Source organism: Callithrix jacchus, chromosome 8, assembly GCF_049354715.1.
Source record: "Callithrix jacchus isolate 240 chromosome 8, calJac240_pri, whole genome shotgun sequence".
Classification (NCBI taxonomy): Eukaryota; Metazoa; Chordata; class Mammalia; order Primates; family Cebidae; genus Callithrix; species Callithrix jacchus.
The window spans coordinates 117,043,459-117,060,357 of record NC_133509.1 but is presented as its reverse complement, the minus strand read 5'-3'; the positions used below and the strand labels follow the sequence as shown (position 1 = coordinate 117,060,357).

General features: G+C 37.9%; 1 long non-coding RNA gene across 1 annotated transcript in view; it reads right to left on the bottom strand.

Moving 5' to 3' along the window:
• Positions 1-16,899, bottom strand: part of LOC144577568 (uncharacterized) — a 695,104-nt gene that overhangs the window by 465,556 nt on the left and 212,649 nt on the right. The window contains exon 3 of the long non-coding RNA XR_013521736.1: positions 6,675-6,740. This is a non-coding gene — a long non-coding RNA (uncharacterized LOC144577568). The remainder of the gene's footprint in view (positions 1-6,674; positions 6,741-16,899) is intronic.

Here is a 16,899-nt window from a genome sequence, read left to right as displayed (position 1 = left end):
CACAACCCCCATCTCCTCCCCAAGGTAGCCATCAAGAGAGGCAACAGCCAGCTAACTGGAGAATTGCTTAGTATATCTCATGCAAATTGAAGATGCTCTGCCTCAAGGTTTTCTCTCCTTTGCCAGCTCAGGAAGCAGCTGGTTCTGTGAACTCCAGGAGAGAACAGTTAGCCCCTTTCAACCACAAATCAGCCACCAGCCTTAGCTTCTTTAAAGGTTCAAACACCGTAGGGATCTGACCATCAATCAGTGATTGTGTTTTTCACTCAGCCCCGCTGTCACTGGAAAGTTATTGTTTCTGGAGAATGAAGTGAAAACACAAAAGCACAGAGCTTAGTACATGCAGAACCTAATTTATCTGTTCACCCATTCCATACCAGACAGCCATTGTCTTTCATTACATTTAAGCCAGATTTCTCATCTAATGAGCAATTGAATATCAGGCTGAGTGAACTCAATGATTTTATGTATTTAATTTTCAATTTTTTCTACCAAAGCTATTATTACAGACTCAAACTTGGGTGTATGCAGAAAGAGTTTCCAGAATTTCTTTTTTAAATGACTCCTGGACTGCACCCCTAGCAGCTCTGACAAAGGATGTCTTAGGTGGGACCAAAGAAGCCGTATTAATACTAAAAAGAGCTCAAGCAATTATGATGCAGGAAATTCTTGAGCTAGAATTTGAAAACCACCAAGGAACACACATTTGGCATTTACACATTTATCATCCATAGACTAAATGTATTCTCAGTTTTAAATCTTAGTGATCAAATCACAATGTGAATGTCTTATGTTTTGAACCTGAGGCACAAACTGAAAATCATACACACAAATAAACTCTTTGCTCATCTCAATGTGGCGGCTTCATTTTTGTCTGCCCACTTTTTTCTGCAAGAGTCCTCATGAAATGGCTCACAAATAAATAAAGAAAAACTATCTTTACGGCAAATAATCATCAAATGAACGGGAAAATGTAGAGATGCATAACAGCTTTGTTGAAGAACAATCTAGGTTCTTCAACCTAGATAAACTCATTGAGCTTACTCCACAGGATTCGCAGATTCTCAGCTGTTGTTTAGTAATGAGAGAACAAGCAACAAGGCAATTTGCATACACATACACACATACACTCACGCACAGCCACATACATTCATATTCTGCCATTAAACGCAGAGTAACCAAAGGAATATAAATCATTCTACCAAAAAGACACATGTACATGTATGTTTATTGTAGCATGATTCACAGCAGAAAAGATATGAAATCAACCTATCAATGGTAGTCTGGATAAAGCAAATGTGGTACATATGCACCATGAAATCTGACGCAGCCATGAAAGAAGAAATCATGTTCTTTGAAGCAACATGGATGCAGCTGAAGGCCATAATCCTAAGCAAAGTAACTCAGGAACAGAAAACCAACTACCACATGTTCTCACTTAAAAATGGGAGCTAAACATTGAGTAGGCATAGACACAAAGATGAGAACAGTAGACATTGGAGCTTATATGAGGGGGCAGTGAAAAGAGGCAGGTACAGACTGAAAAACTACATATCAGGTACTGTGCTCACCTCCTGGGTAACTAAACCATTTGTACACCAAACCCCAGTGACATGTAATTTACCCATGTAACAAACTTGTACATGTGCCCCATAACTAAAATAAAAGTTGAAAAAATAAAAATTAAAAAAAGAGTTAGCAAGCAAGTTAGTCTCTTGGAAAATCTAAGTTTGTCACCTGCAAAATAAGTTTATTTGACTAAATTTCCTTTGACAAAAATATCTATACTTTCATTTACTACAAACTTCACAGATCTTACTGTAATTCCTGTGTTAGTGTAATTCTTTAACTTATTGTTGAAACACCAACTGCTGCTATTTCTTAGTTATCTCCAAATAATGTTGGGTGTGTGTGTGTGTGTGTGTGTCTCTCCAGATTTCATATCAGTATTCAGCTATGGCATAAGTGAGTGTTTTAACGTCTATATTAGTTATGATTCCAAAAGTAGATAATTGTTACAAACAAAGTGGGTAATATAAGCGGAGTTTTTTTTTTTAAGTGAGGGCATTTATAAAGAAACTAATAATGAGCAGAGCAATGTACTAGGATTAATAATTGTAAGTGAGCTGTCATCATGTTTAAGGCTGAAAGGGCCATAAGACAGAGACAAAAGGCCTACTGAGCTGCAACCTCTGGCGGAGGTAGGCAACCAGCCTGTAGCAACTCTGCAGAAAGGAAATTAGAGAGCTAAAGTTCCTACCTCATTTTCCTCCTTGCTCTCATTCCCTGCTAGTGCTTCCTATTGCCCGAAACAAATAAGGAGCCACAGGGCAAGAGAACCCTCTGATAAAGTTAATAAAGATCAGCCGGGGCAGGGAATATAGTGAAGAAGCACAAACAGTGATTCTAGGTGGAATTTTTTAAATGGGGGAAAAACTCCAGCACAGTTTTGTTATTTCTTTTGTAAAAATCAGTAACAACCCAACATGAGATTTCTTTAAATTCCCACAGGTTTACAATTCTCCTGGTCACCTCTAAATTTAATACTCTATTTTGGGTTAATTCTGATGTTCATTTTGTCTTGGAAATGTCATTTTATCATTGTTTTGTGTCACCTCAGACTTACAACTGGGCCACTTTCTCATGACTTCTACAAACAACCACTGCATGAGGCCTGTGTGCACAGAAAAGATGTTACAAAACGGCTGGGGAGACAGGAAGGCTTAGACCACAACGATGCAACAAATGGTAGAGTTGCATTTTCTCCAAAGTTTCTCAATCCTTCCCACCAATTTGAGCTCTAATTTCCTGCCATATTTTTGAATGCTTTTCCTATCTGCCATCTCAAGTCCTATATCCAGATCCATCTTCAAAAATAGTTGAAGAAATTTTAGAAATCACATAGTCCCCAGACAGTGCTTCTCGTGGATGCATATGCATTTTCCTTGCTTTTGTGACCTTCCCCTTGTCACATTATCCTGTAATTTCTTTAATTGTCATCTCTCTGCTTCACTAGGCTCCAGGCAGTTTTTTGAAGCCTGAGTCACAATCACAACTAGATATCCAGGGTCAACCATCATACTTTAATATAATAGGCACTCAGCTAATGTTTAATAAATAAACATGTTATTCCAGGGTCTGGCATACTTCCCGGCAAACACACAAAAACCATTCATCATGTACAGATATAAAACCTGAGGCTCCAAAAGAAATAAGATGCCTCAGGTCCACAAAACAAGAATCAAGATTTATGATCTCTTCAGATTAATATTCCCCATAATACTCTGTAATTCCACCAGTTTACTTATAAATGTGTTAATGAGTTTCCTTGTCCTCCTCACTCTGCTACAAAACACCTCTATAATTTTTTTTCTTAACAAGTTATATTTAAGAGGAACAAATTAGGGGAAAGTTCTGCTGATAGAAAAAAATCCCTACATGTTATTTTCATCAACATGTAAATTTGCTGCATTTGCAATAATAATTAATATTAGAAACCAAAATGTAATCTCTGTAATTTGTACTAAGCCAGAAGAGAGAAAAGGAATTAATGCTTGGTGATAGGGATTTTGTCCCCCAAGGATCCTATTACATGTAATGTTTAGCCAGTACTCTTTTCTTTGTGTGAGGCAGCAAAGGAGCAATTCTTACAAATGGAATATTTTGTTTTCCCAGCGAAAATTCAAGAAGAAAACTTTTTCAGTATTTCAAAACATCTCAATGCAAATCTGTTAACTTTCTTTACAAGGTTTTCTTGTGGTGGGGGTGGATTCATCAGAGAATGTTGCTTATAACTTCATTATTACTGATCATTTTTTATGACTGATTAATCATTTCCTTGCCTAAAATAAGCTGGATATCGTCACTCAACTATTCACATCAACAAAGTGAAAACATGATATCATCTTCTAGGATTTTTGTACCTCCAGCTTGGTCATACTACCAGGGATTCTATGGGAGCTACCAACTGTGAAAAGAGATGCTTCTCCTCTGTGCTACATTCTGCAAGCCCTTCCTTTCCACACTATATTCTAAAAACCCTTCCTCCGCCTATTGCTTTGTATGATCTAGTTTATTTTATGACTCTTATAGACAAAACAAGAGAAATATTTTAATGAGAAAATCATTCCCGAAGTATATTTTTCAAATAGCTACATTTGCCTTGGTTTACACTTGGCAGAATAAAAGCAGCCTTTAACTACCTTTCTTGGCACTTCTTTTAGTTGGTTGACTTTTCCTTCCTTTGATCTCAACTTGTATGTAAGAGCAAAATTCAAATATATTAGGCCTATTATCAAATTTTATTAATCAGAATCTTCCATGGTGGAGGCAGGTAATCTGCACATTTGAAAGGACCGCCAATAACTGTGACAACTAGCCAGGTTTGGAAACAGCCCCACTGAACCCCAAAATGCACCTATGTAACCCCTAAAACTAATTGTGAAATAGTTATGTGCATGTGTTGTTTATTTTTCTAGAGAGAGAATGACTTCTCTCTTTTAGATTCTGAAATGTACCTTCAAGAATGGGATGGCATATGGATTAAAATAACTCATATACTGAAAGATTTGGAGTATTTTATGAGCTCAATCTCTTGAATTTAATCAAAAATAGAATCAACTTTCCTAAATTCTGTTCTCTGTTTACTCAGAAAAATTATTTTTCCAGAGTACATGGGTCTAAAGAAACATAACAATAATTTTTACCCTATGCCAAAAAAGTAGTACTTCTAAAGGTATCTGTTAGCTTATACTCCTTTCTTAATTGACCCTCTCAATACGCTTGTCCAATATCATTTATTCCTTCTATGCCAGTATCTGCACTGGACCATATAACCCCTTCCATAGCCATCTATTTCCCAGCATTTACACTGGACAGCAGTGCGGTTAACAGGCTGGTGCTGTCCAAGGTGCTGAGCCGGAGGCAAATGGCTCCATGCACCATCAACCCAGTGCTGCATCTACTCACAGAGGAGCAGCCTCTTTCTAATTCACATAAAAGTAATGCATGTGCAAGCAGTAACCTTGCTTTAGCCTCCTGTTTTTTCTTCCTACTGGGGGAATAGCATATGCATATCCAAAGATAATGAGTCATATGTAACCTGTCCCCTTTCATCTGATAGCCTTTATCCTCAGGTTTCTCCAAAGTGTAAAAATTTTGTGAGTTTATTTCTACTTTACTGCATTATTCACGATAAAATTATTCAGGATTGAGATAACAACAATACTAATTTTTTTCTACTCAGTAATCAGTAAATTCTATGATATGTTTTGACTTTTGATAAATAACTTAAATTTTCATTTGATTCTACCCTATCATCTCTAATATTAGAGTAGACACCTCACACACAGGACAGTGGGGAGTATTTAAAAGATCATATACATGAAAATATTTTGTAACCCAATAAATAATACAAATATAAAATGGCATTAATATTTTCAATATGATTATGATAAAAAATTGACTATTGGCAGAGAGGAGTGTTTAGAAACATGAGAATGCAATGAGAATAAGCCTCAGTGAGGCTTACTGAGAAAGTAACAAGAAAGTGACAAGAAATTACAATGAGGCTTATTCACATCGTAGTCTCATATTCCTAAGTACTAACCACAAAGAGCTTATGACTCAGTGAAGGACTTAGAAAATCTATATAAATAATGTACCATAGATTATAGGGGCATAGTAATATCAATTGAGTCAAATAAACAGTCAGAACAAAAATCTAATCAATAGACTAAAACAGTCCAAGAAAATTCATGGAGGAGGCAGCTGCTAAGCTATATTTTAAGAGATGGTTAGGATTTAGGTAGAAAGAGTAGCAAGAAAGCCTGAGAAGTGTCCCTTTTATTATGATACTTTTCCTTCTCCACCACATTTATCTGCTAAGTAACATTCCAAATGTTTAATAAACTTCTGATCCTCCCAGGCAAAGTCATTAGAAGCATAGCGTGATGATACTATCAATAATAGGCATATCAGAATTAATAAGAGAAAGGCAATTAGAGAAAATGAAAGGTCACATTGAAACTGCCTTGGCTTAAAGCTCTATTATTGTGTCAGAGTGTTAGTTGCCTTGTCATATCCACCTTGCTCGTGGCAAGGGGTGTGTTGAAAAGTTTCTTCTAAAAAAAAATAATAAAGTTAATAAAAGGGATATTTTCTATGTGGATGTGTCCTGTTGGGCATGGAGTAGAGAGATTTGTCTCCAAATTTTTAGTCCTTTTTTCGAATCTTGCAGCTTAGAGAGGCTTTTCTCAGTGAACTATTCTGCAGGCAACGGTTTCTCTTCCTATTTAGCATAAAATTTATGCCTCAGGTCTGGGCATACTTATGAGGCCTAACTCCAGTGCTGGCCTGATAAACAACAAACGGTAGGCTCTCTATTAACAATCCTGCAAAATTATAGTAGGTTTGTTATTATGCTTATAATAAAGTATTTGGGCCAAAAATAAAATCAAACAGCTTTGCATTCATATGGGCATAGAGAATCATAAAGTATTAGAAAAATCCCTGTTAACGAAGACTCCATATAACATAGTTTATATTCCAACATTTCTACATACCTCATATTTCTAGGAACATGTGATATGGCAAGTACATTTTTTGACAAATCAATGATTATCCTTCAGAGGAAAGCAGGAAGGGAGCACAAAAACACCATTATTGATTTTTACCTCAGTTTCTGATTCTCCTTCTGATGATTCTCGTGTAATGGGTCATCTGGTGTGTCATGAGGCCTCCTGAAAGAATAATGATCAAAAATATTTGTTGAATGAATAAGTGAATAAAAAAATATATAAAACAGAGAGATAGTGAAAGCACTTAAACGTAAAGACACATAGTTATGAAATCACACTTTCCTTAGCATTGGTAATAAAAGCAGCAGCAGCAGACCTAGCACTGATTGGGTGCTTACTATATGGCAGGCATGATGCTTTTATTTTTACACTGAGTAATGATTAATTACTATGACACCCTCTCTGCATGGGTTCTATTATTATGACTATTTTATAATAAGGAAACTGTGGCTCAGTAACTTCTCAAGGGCTAGACAGCTCACAAATAGCCAGACTGGAATTCAAAACCAAGCCCATCTAATTCCAGAGTAGACCTCATAACCTCATACAATTTCTATTCCTATTTTTTTATGTTTCACAGATAGAAAATTACCGGACATGGAGCAAAAAAGGACAGCAGAGGAAAGCATCGATGATTTGGAAGATGGGATAGAGATCACAAAAAAATTCTCGTATAGAAAGCTGAATTGTAAATTTAGGTAAATAAATGCATAAGACAAGCATATTATATTGAATGCAAAACAAACTACAACTTAGGTGCACATACTCTATGCAAGATGTTACTAGTTAACTTCAATCTGATTTTGAATTATATTTTGCAAGCTTCTTCAGTTATGGTTGCCATCAGTAAAAAGAATGTCAACAATTCTTAACAAAGTCACAGGCTCTGCAGGGCATCTGCACTTTAACACTGAAGTAAGAAGTGCTTGGAGTTCATGACTGTCCTGTTCCCAAGAACACATGGTGATATTACCTTGTAGCCTGAATTATCTTTACTCTTTGTACAGTGGTGACATTTATTGTGACATAAATAAACTATTTTTAGGCACCAAGAGGAATGTTAATCATTTATCTTGGTGTTACCCTCTGGTTTATGCTCTAGACCCTTCAGTCTAATCCTCTTATCCATTGCTTTCTTCCTTGCCCCACCCACTTACCCAACTACAAATAATTGGACCAAGTATTTTTAAGTAAAAGGAAACTCTTCTAGAGTTCAACTGAATTAACTAGGAATATTATCTAACCAATTGAGCCTCTGCTATTAAGCAAAACACAGTGTAACAAATTAAAAAGGGGATACTATAAAAATAATCTGTCCAACTGGCTTTACTCTGGTTTTGAGGAAATTGCATCAAATAATATAGAAGGCAATATAAAAATATTAGCTGTTGTGTTGAGATAAAGTCACATGGGTGAAGGAAGATTTTCATTAACTACTTTTCCAAAAATTTGAGGAGAATGGGTAACAAAACACTCCTGGTTTTTCCATTATCATAGGGTCCTATTTCATGTAGCTAAGCAACACCAAATAGTGACTTAGATCACTATGAGGTGATTTGATATAAACACTTGGAATAGTGCCTGAAGTCTCTTATGATGTTAAAATGCATTTTTTCCTGACTCTTAATTTTTTTAAAAAAGCGTTTCAAGTATCTGTGTACAGAACAGTTTTTCTATTACAGCTAAATTTACCACTTCTAAAAATTTCTAGTGACAGCAGATAAGAGAATAAGATAGGTACAGAGCAGATTACTATTTAAAGATGGCAAGTTTTTAAAATAAAAGAAACATTTTTTTATAAAAGATTTTTTTGTTTTCCTGTATATCATTGTCAATTTTCTGTTTCTGTGCATTTTCTGAGTTTGTCGGTATCATTACCAATTAGGTAATTTTTATTCTTGTCATTAACAAATATCTAATTATGAACCAAATACTTACATTATTTTATTTATCAACCCCATTTTAGCGATGAAGAATATTATGCTGAATCAGTATTTAAATTCAGAATTTGTCTTGCTCTAAAATCTGAACTAATTTCATTCTGCTATACTATGGCCAAAGCATAATATTGTATATGACAATTTATGAGGATATTCCTTATGAAATTATCAGTGTTCAGTGCTTGGTTAACTGCATAAATTTAAGTTTGTTATATTCTTGAGTACTGATATTTTTATTCTCCAGGGTTCAATTTTGGTTGGAGTATACTTCAAAAATTATAGTATAAATGAGGGAAGGATGGTTATGTTTCAATAATGTGATTTACAAACCTTTGAGTTAAATGAAATACATTTATCACTGAGTTTTCTTTTTCTACAATATATTTACATGCAAAACTGAAATGTTGTATTTTAAAGATGTGTTTGCTTACTGAGACTCTCACAGGTCTCTGAAATAATGAAATCTTGCCTCTGCCTGAAAGTATCTCTGCAGATAGAAAAGAGCAAAATGAAAAAAAAATAGATTTTTTTCCATGAACAATATGTGTTTCATCAAAAGAACAAAGAAACAGAATTCAAATGCTGGATTTTCTCTGCTTCCTTGAGATGTTACAGATCTTCAGAGGATGACAGGTTGTGAGGTTTCCATTCTGAATTTTAACCTTGTGACATGTCCTTACCACACTGCAGACATTTAGGGAACACAGGCATGAGAAATTATGTTTATTGATTGCCCTCTATATGGAACATAGCTAAATATATATATATACATACACACACACACATTCATATGTATATATATGTGTGTATATATATCCTTGTGTGATACAAAATTTCTGTTTATTAAAAAATGTTAAAGTACATTTCTCCACCATAACTTGAAAAGAAGTAAAATATAACAATCCATTTATTATTACATCAATATGCAATGAGATATGCAATGCTACTTTAAAGAAACTAAATGGATCCCATGCCAGCAAGACTTGTTTTTAGTTAGAAGGAAAGCATCCATGTATCCCAAAGGCGGGTATAAGGATAGTCACCATGTGAGAAAGAACAATCACAGAGATTAACTTGGCAGTGAATATGCAGGCATGAACTAGGGAGAGGGACCCTTAATAAATAAGCACAGCAGTGGGCACATTGCCAAGTCCTTACCCAAATGGAAGGTGGATAATAGGATTTCAGCCAAAGCATCTCAAACATTGGCCAGTCCCAAAGACATGTCTCAGGGTGTCTCATCCTGCTGTCATTCAGCAAAGCGTTAATCTAACTGCCCTTGTTCAGAGTCAGTGTTCTCCAAACTAGGTTCAGTTATAACTCATCTTTCCAGGTTTGCTGTTGGCTGGAGGAAAAGAAGGTGCTTGGGGAAATGTTAAAGACTCCCACCTTTGTGTTAGATTTTAGTTTTTAATTATAAATCAATATGCTGGATTTTTGATTACAAACTATTTCCTAAGCCTGTCTGTCAATAGACAGAAAATGGACCGGTCAGTTTGACATGTCTTCCACTCAATAGGAGAGTTCTGCATCTCATTGGAAGTTGATGAATCCTCAATGTAATTTTATGCATGAATCTCATATTTTGACTCACATAAGTGCATCCAAAAAAAGGGACATGATATCTGAGAGCTGGATTCTAAATCTGCAACCTGAAGGCCAAACCCTGAACCCTGGTATTTTCCGAGAGTGTCCTGCGCCTGCTGTAACCAATGACCAGGAACTTGGTGGCTTAACACAACACATCTAATCTCTTACAGTGTTGAAAGTCAGAGGTCCAAGTCAATTTCATTGGGCCAAAATCAAGATGCCTTCGGGCTCATGCTCTCTCTGGAGCTTTATGGAGGAACTGATTTCCTTGCCTCTTCCAGATTTTAGATCTGAATTTCTTGCATTTGTTGACTCTTGGCCCCTTCTTCCATCTCTGAAGCCAACAGTGGAACATGCTAATTCAGTGGTCACTTTGCCTTCTTCTGTGTCACACTTTTCTATGCCTGCCTCTTATAAGGATACTTGTTACAGCATTTAAGTGTCATCCAGATAATCCAATATAATCTTGCAATCTTGAGATCTATAACTTAATCTCATCTGCCACACCTTTTTTGACATATATAGCAAGAGTCACAGGTTCCAGGTATTAGGACTTGGGTATTTTTAAGGCCTACTATTCAGACCTACCACACAATTTTTTGAGGCCTCTCCAACTAAAACCTGCTGAGTTTATCAAGGACTGAAAGACTACCCCTTTCTGCTTTTGTTTGGCAGATCTTTCAATATTTTATTTGAAATTCTAAAAGCATTAGGTATCAGCCAGGGTTCCAACAGAAAACAAGATTTGCCTCAGATGATTCTAAGAGTGTATAGTAGACAGGATTAAGAAAACAAACAATAGTTGGGCATTGTGGTTCATGCCAAAGTAGTTCCAGCTTTTTGGCAGGCCGGGGTGGGTGGATCACTTTAGGCCAGGAGTTTGAGACCAGCCTGGCCAACATGGCAAAACCCCATCTCTACTAAAAATAGAAAAATAAGCCAGGCATGGTGGCATGCACTTAGGGTCACTGCTTCTCAGGGAAGCTAAGGCACAAGAATCACTTGAACTTGGGAGGTGGAGGTTGCAGTGAGCCAAGATTGCAGCACTGTACTCCAGCCTGAGCAAAGTGAGGCCCTATCTGAAAAAAAAAAAAAAAAGAAAGAGAGAGAGAGAAAAGAAGATAAACAATGAATATGAGACACTCAAACATCAGGACATTACCAATAGTGAGAAACTTTTACCTGACTTTCTGGGGTTTTGGGGCAAGGAGAAAAAATGATGTCTCTGGAGCCCAGTGAGAACAGCAACCATGGAGCAGGTTTCACTCAACAAGAGATCTGTCAGAACAGAACAAAGCTGATGCTGTGGTTGCTAAAGTAGGGAGGGGAAACAGGTACAGTGGCCTGTGCCTGTAGCCAGTCCTGGCTACTCCAACTCAAGAGGCTGAGGTTGGAGAATCACTTGAGCCCAGGTGTTAGAGTCCAGCATGGGCAAGATAGTGAGACCCCATCTCTTAAAAAAAAAAAAAAATCTAGGTGCAATGGCTCACGCCTGTAATGCCAGCAGGCGGGTGGATCATCTGAGTCGGAAGTTCAAGACCACCCTGGCCAAAATGGTGAAACCCCATCTCTACCAAAAATACAAAAATTAGCCAGGTATGGTGGTGCACACCTGTAGTCCCAGCCACTTGGGAGACTGAGGCAGGAGGATCCTTTGAACTCAAAAGGCAGAAGCTACAGTGAGCTGAGTTCATGCCACTGCATTTCAGCCAGGGTGCCAAAAAAAAAAGGACAGAGTGAGAAAGAAACACATGAACACCTAGACTTCTCTCTCCCCCTACTGGAACCTCCATAGTCTAATCCCAATCTGAAGTCAGCCAGCAAGTGAGTGCAATCACAGTGGACAGTGTACTAGTGCAGAGCACAACAGAGAAAGGTAGAAACTGGGTGCAGGCTTGGCAGGTGGGAGGGGTAATAGCTACCTTGCATATTATCCCAATATCACCTATAAAAACTGAGAATCCAACCAAAGCAAACTTTGTGGCTGACCCAAAGTTTGAAGCCATATCTGAGTCTTGAACATCATTTATTTCTCTCAAGGCTTTCTACTATAGCATTTAAAATTCAAATTTGCCTCTGAACTGTTTAAAAATAATCAGATGATAAAGAATCATTCCTGATATTTATAACCATTCAATATACAAAATTTTGTTATCTCCTCGCTTATAATCTCAAATTGGTTTGAGTCCTCCTCTCACTGTGCCTCTTCCCCAGTATTACTTCTCTGGCGTGAAGAAAAAGGTCTTGATTATATTCAATCATTTATCCTCATTGCAAACTCTGAATCAAGAATAATTCACTTCTATATTTTTTTTAGCTCCTTGCCACATTCAAAATAGTTGAAGTCTCTTCTGTGATGGGTTTCAGGCTCTAAGGATGTTCTGCTTGCTCACCAATGCCCACATTTAAGTATTGATTTATACCCAGAGTCTACAAAGAGATTCACTATATTTGGTCTCTGCCTGATTTCCAGCTTTTACATTTCTCCAGAAAATAAAAAGTATTTTAACCAACCACTGTCTCCTGTTTCTTCCAGACAGAGTTAATGCACTCAGCCTGACCTCCTTTGGAGCACTGCCTGCTGTCTTCTTGTCTAAACTGAAGCCACTTCATGGAATCATTTTCCCTTTTACTGGTTGGCTCATCACCCCTATATCATACCTCCCACTCATCACCATTTTAAAGAATCTTCATTGAGTGTCACTACATCTGCTGCTTGGGAAATTAGAGGCTTGCTCCAAATCTTACACACCATTTTAAAAAAAGAAAAAAAAAACAAAAAAACCTTCCCCTTGCCTTTTTCCTGACATCGCCTTGCAGCCGGAAACTCTCCCAGAAGGGAATAGGAGAGGAGCAATCAATAGCATCTCTAAACAGAAGATGCCATTGGCAAGGAGGTAGCACTCAACCACCGCGGTGAACCACAGGCTTCTGATTAAGACACCCGCGCCAGCCTGATTGAGCTGCCTGTCCGCACTGCATGCAAACCAGCCACTTAACCCTCCCTCCCTCTGCTGCTTTATTCCCCTCACAGAAAATAGAGCACTCAAAGAGAAAAGTGGTGCTCGGGTGTGCAGAGAGCCTAAAAGGAATTACTAACAGCTGAGTGTTCTCTCTGAATTCAGATTCTGCAATCAATTAGAAGAGATTTCATAGAAATGACGGTCGGAAATGAAAACTCCACATTAGGTCACATTATCCAGGCTCCTTATAGTTTTCCCCATTAAAGAAAGCTAGTTCCCAGTGGTCTGTTCAACTTGACTCAGGCCAGCTTTGGACAATTCTGGTGCATTCCCCACAATGAAGACATTTATGTCACAGTCAAAATTGCTTCACAGCAATTAACATACAGTCAAATTTTGGAATATGAAGTTGGAGAATAGGTCTGGTGAATTTACTTAGGATCATCCCAAGGCATAAAATGTTCAGGCTAATTCCAGTTCTTGAGGCTTCAGGTATATATTAAATACATACATTGATATATAGTATATAGTAAACACATAACATGTTACTACATACTATATACATAATATATAAATGTCAAAACAAAGTTTCAAAAGTTACTGCAAGTTGTAAAAAGCTTGTAATATGTGAATAAACTTCTTACTGTGATGGTTGAATTTAGGTGTCTGCATAGAGGGATACCTAGATAGAGGAATTTTTGCCTTGATAGAGATGCCTATATGGGTGTTGAAACTGTTTCTAGGTGTGTCCCTGAGGGTGTTTTCTAGAGAAGATTGGCCTGTCAATTGTTGAACTTAGAGGGGAAAATCCACCCTCAATGTGGGTGGCCATCACCCAAATGGCTGAGAGGTTGGGTGAAACAAAAAGGTGAAAAAGTGGCTCACGCCTATAATCCCAGCACTTCAGGAGGCTGAGGTGGGAGAATCACTTGAGCCTGGGAGTTTGAGACAAGCCTAGAAAACATAGCAAGACTCTTTCTCTACAAAAAATAAAACTAACCAGGCATGGTGGCACATGACTGTAGTCCTAACTACTTGGGAAACTGAAATACAAGGATTGTTTGTACCCAGGAGTTCAAGGCTGCAGTGATTCATTAGTATAGCCACTGCACTTCAGCATAGACAACAGCATGAGATCTTGTTTCAAAAAACAAAGAAAAAGGAAGGAAGAAAGGGAAGAAGAGAAGAAGGGAGGAAGGGAAGAAGGGAGGGAGGAAGGGAATAAGGGAGGCAGGGAGGGAGGGAAGGAGGGACAGAGGCGGGGAGGGGAGGGGAGGGGAGGGAAGGAAAAAGAAAGAGAATTCTCTCTTTTGGAATGGGATGCCCTTTCTTTACCTGCTCTTGGACATCACAACTATAAGTACTTTTGCCTTTGGACACTGGGACTTGCACCAGTGGCTACCCAGGGCTCCCAAGCCTTCTGCCTTGGGCTGAGCCACACTACTGACTTCTATAATTCTCCAGCTTGCAGATGCCTATCTTAGGACTCATCAGCCTCCATAGTTGCATGAATTAGTTCCCCTCCTGTGTTAGTCTCTTTTGTGTTGCTATAAAGGAATAACTGAAACTGGATAATTTATTTAAAAAGAGGTTTATTTGGCTCACAGTTATGCAGGCCATAGAGAAGCCTGTCACCAACATCTGCTCAGCTTCTCGTGAGACCTCAGCAAGCTTTTATTCATGGCAGAAGGTGAAGGAGGAACAGGCCTATCACTGGAAAGAGAGGAAGCAAGAGAGAGGAGGAGGTTCTAGGCTCTTTTAAACAATCACCTTTCCTGTGAACTAACAGAGTGAATACTAGCTCATTACCACAAGAACAGTGCCAAACCATTCATGAGAGATCCACCTCCACGACCCAAACACCTAGTAAACACCTTGGCCCACCTCCAAAATTGGAGGCACATTTCAAAATGAGATTTGGAGGGAACACATACCCAAACCATATACATCTAGCAAGTCCATATATATATATATATATATATGCACTATGGCTTCCATCTTTCTGAAGAATCCTAACACAGATTTTGATAGTAGAATAGTTCTAGAGAAACAGAATTTTAAGATGAGTCTTCTTTATTCTTTATTGTTTTGGAAGTTTCTAGAACTGGCTCTCTAATTAAATTGGACTTAAAAATATTAAGGACTGTATTTCCAATAATACAGAGAGCACTGATAGTCCACATTGTGAACAGTTTAAAGAGATACCAAAAATATTTGTATTGAATATACCTCATCGACCACCTATAATAGGCAGGGAACTTTGGAACATTTTTGGAAAACTGAGGAATATAATGTTACTGGTTGGTTGCTCCTATACTGTTGGACAAAGAAATAAAAAAAGGGATGAGTTCGGGAAAATAAATTCCCAGCTCCAGATGCACATAAATCACCTAAAAGCTGAGTGAAGGAAAACCTTATTTCCTGTAGCTACAGGATTGAACTGGCTGAAAGTCAAGCACTATCACTCATCACGTGACTGACTGAATTTCAGTGAAAAGAATTCTCAGACTCACAGGGTGTTTACTGTTAAAGAGAGAATATTGATAGGGAAATAATAGACTACTATAAGTTAAGATTGGAATGTGTGGGAAGATCCTGAGGAAACTAGTAACATTGAGCATTCAAACTCTCATGAGTCTTTTTTGCTAGAGAAAGTGACTTCCTCACCCCACCCCCAGTGGTATTGGTTTTCCCTCCCCTGTTCTGAAAGACTTAACTCTGCATTGCCTGAGAAAATAGCAATGGCCTCTCCTGAGTTGCCAGGCAAGACACCACTCTTTCTCCTCAGGGCCTACCTCCACCCCAAACCAGACTCAAGTACTAGCAGCCTTTAAAGGCAAGGTACAAAGTATAACCTATGAAGACGTGTGCTACCCTTCACAAGAACTACTTGAGGTTTCAGTTTGTTTGTTTTTAATTTATATGAGCAGAAATCTAGAGAACACATGTGGAAAAAGATATGAGTGTGGAATAGTAGAAGAAACATACAGTTGGATTAGGCTGAATTTATTGATATGGCCCACCAATCAGAGATTCTGCGTTTATGTAGCAGCCCAAAGAGTTATAAAAGGTTCTAGCAATTTAGTTGGTTGGTTAGTTGGCTGAAACATGGATCTTGGGGAATGACAGTAGATTATCATATGGGTGAATTGCAGCACAGGCATTTAGGAGTTTGGAGAAAGGCCCTGCCATCATTGGCAGATAATTACTATCTTTTTGAGAGACCTCTCTTGGCCTCCTATGAAATGTTTGACCAAGTTACCATGCAACCTAATCTGCCAATCCTAAACTGAGTTTGATCTAAACTACCAAGCCACAAAGTTGGATGTGCATAGCAGTACTCCATCATCAAGCGGAAGTGGTATAAATATGAGTGGGCCTGAACAGGTCTTAAAGTAACAAGTAATTACATAAAGAAGTGGCCCAAATTCCCATGGTTCCTACACTTGCCCTATTGCCTTCTCTCTCCCAGCCTACACCTATGAGCTCATGGGGGTTACCCTATGATCCAATGACAGAAGAAAACTCTAGCGCCTGGTTTACAGATGAATCTGCATTTGCAGATACAATCCAGAAGTGACCATCTGCAGCACTATAGCCTCTTTATGGGTCATTCTTGGTGGACTGTGGTGAAGAGAAATCTTCTCAATGGGCAGAACTTTAGGCAGTAAACCTAGCTGTAAACTTTGCTTTGAAAAAGAAATAGCCAGATGTGTAATTATATGCTAATTCATGGGCTGTAGCCAACTGTTTTGCTGAATGATCAGAGTCTTGAAAGGGACATGATTGAATATTTAGTAGCAAAAAAAAAATGAGGAAAAGGTATGT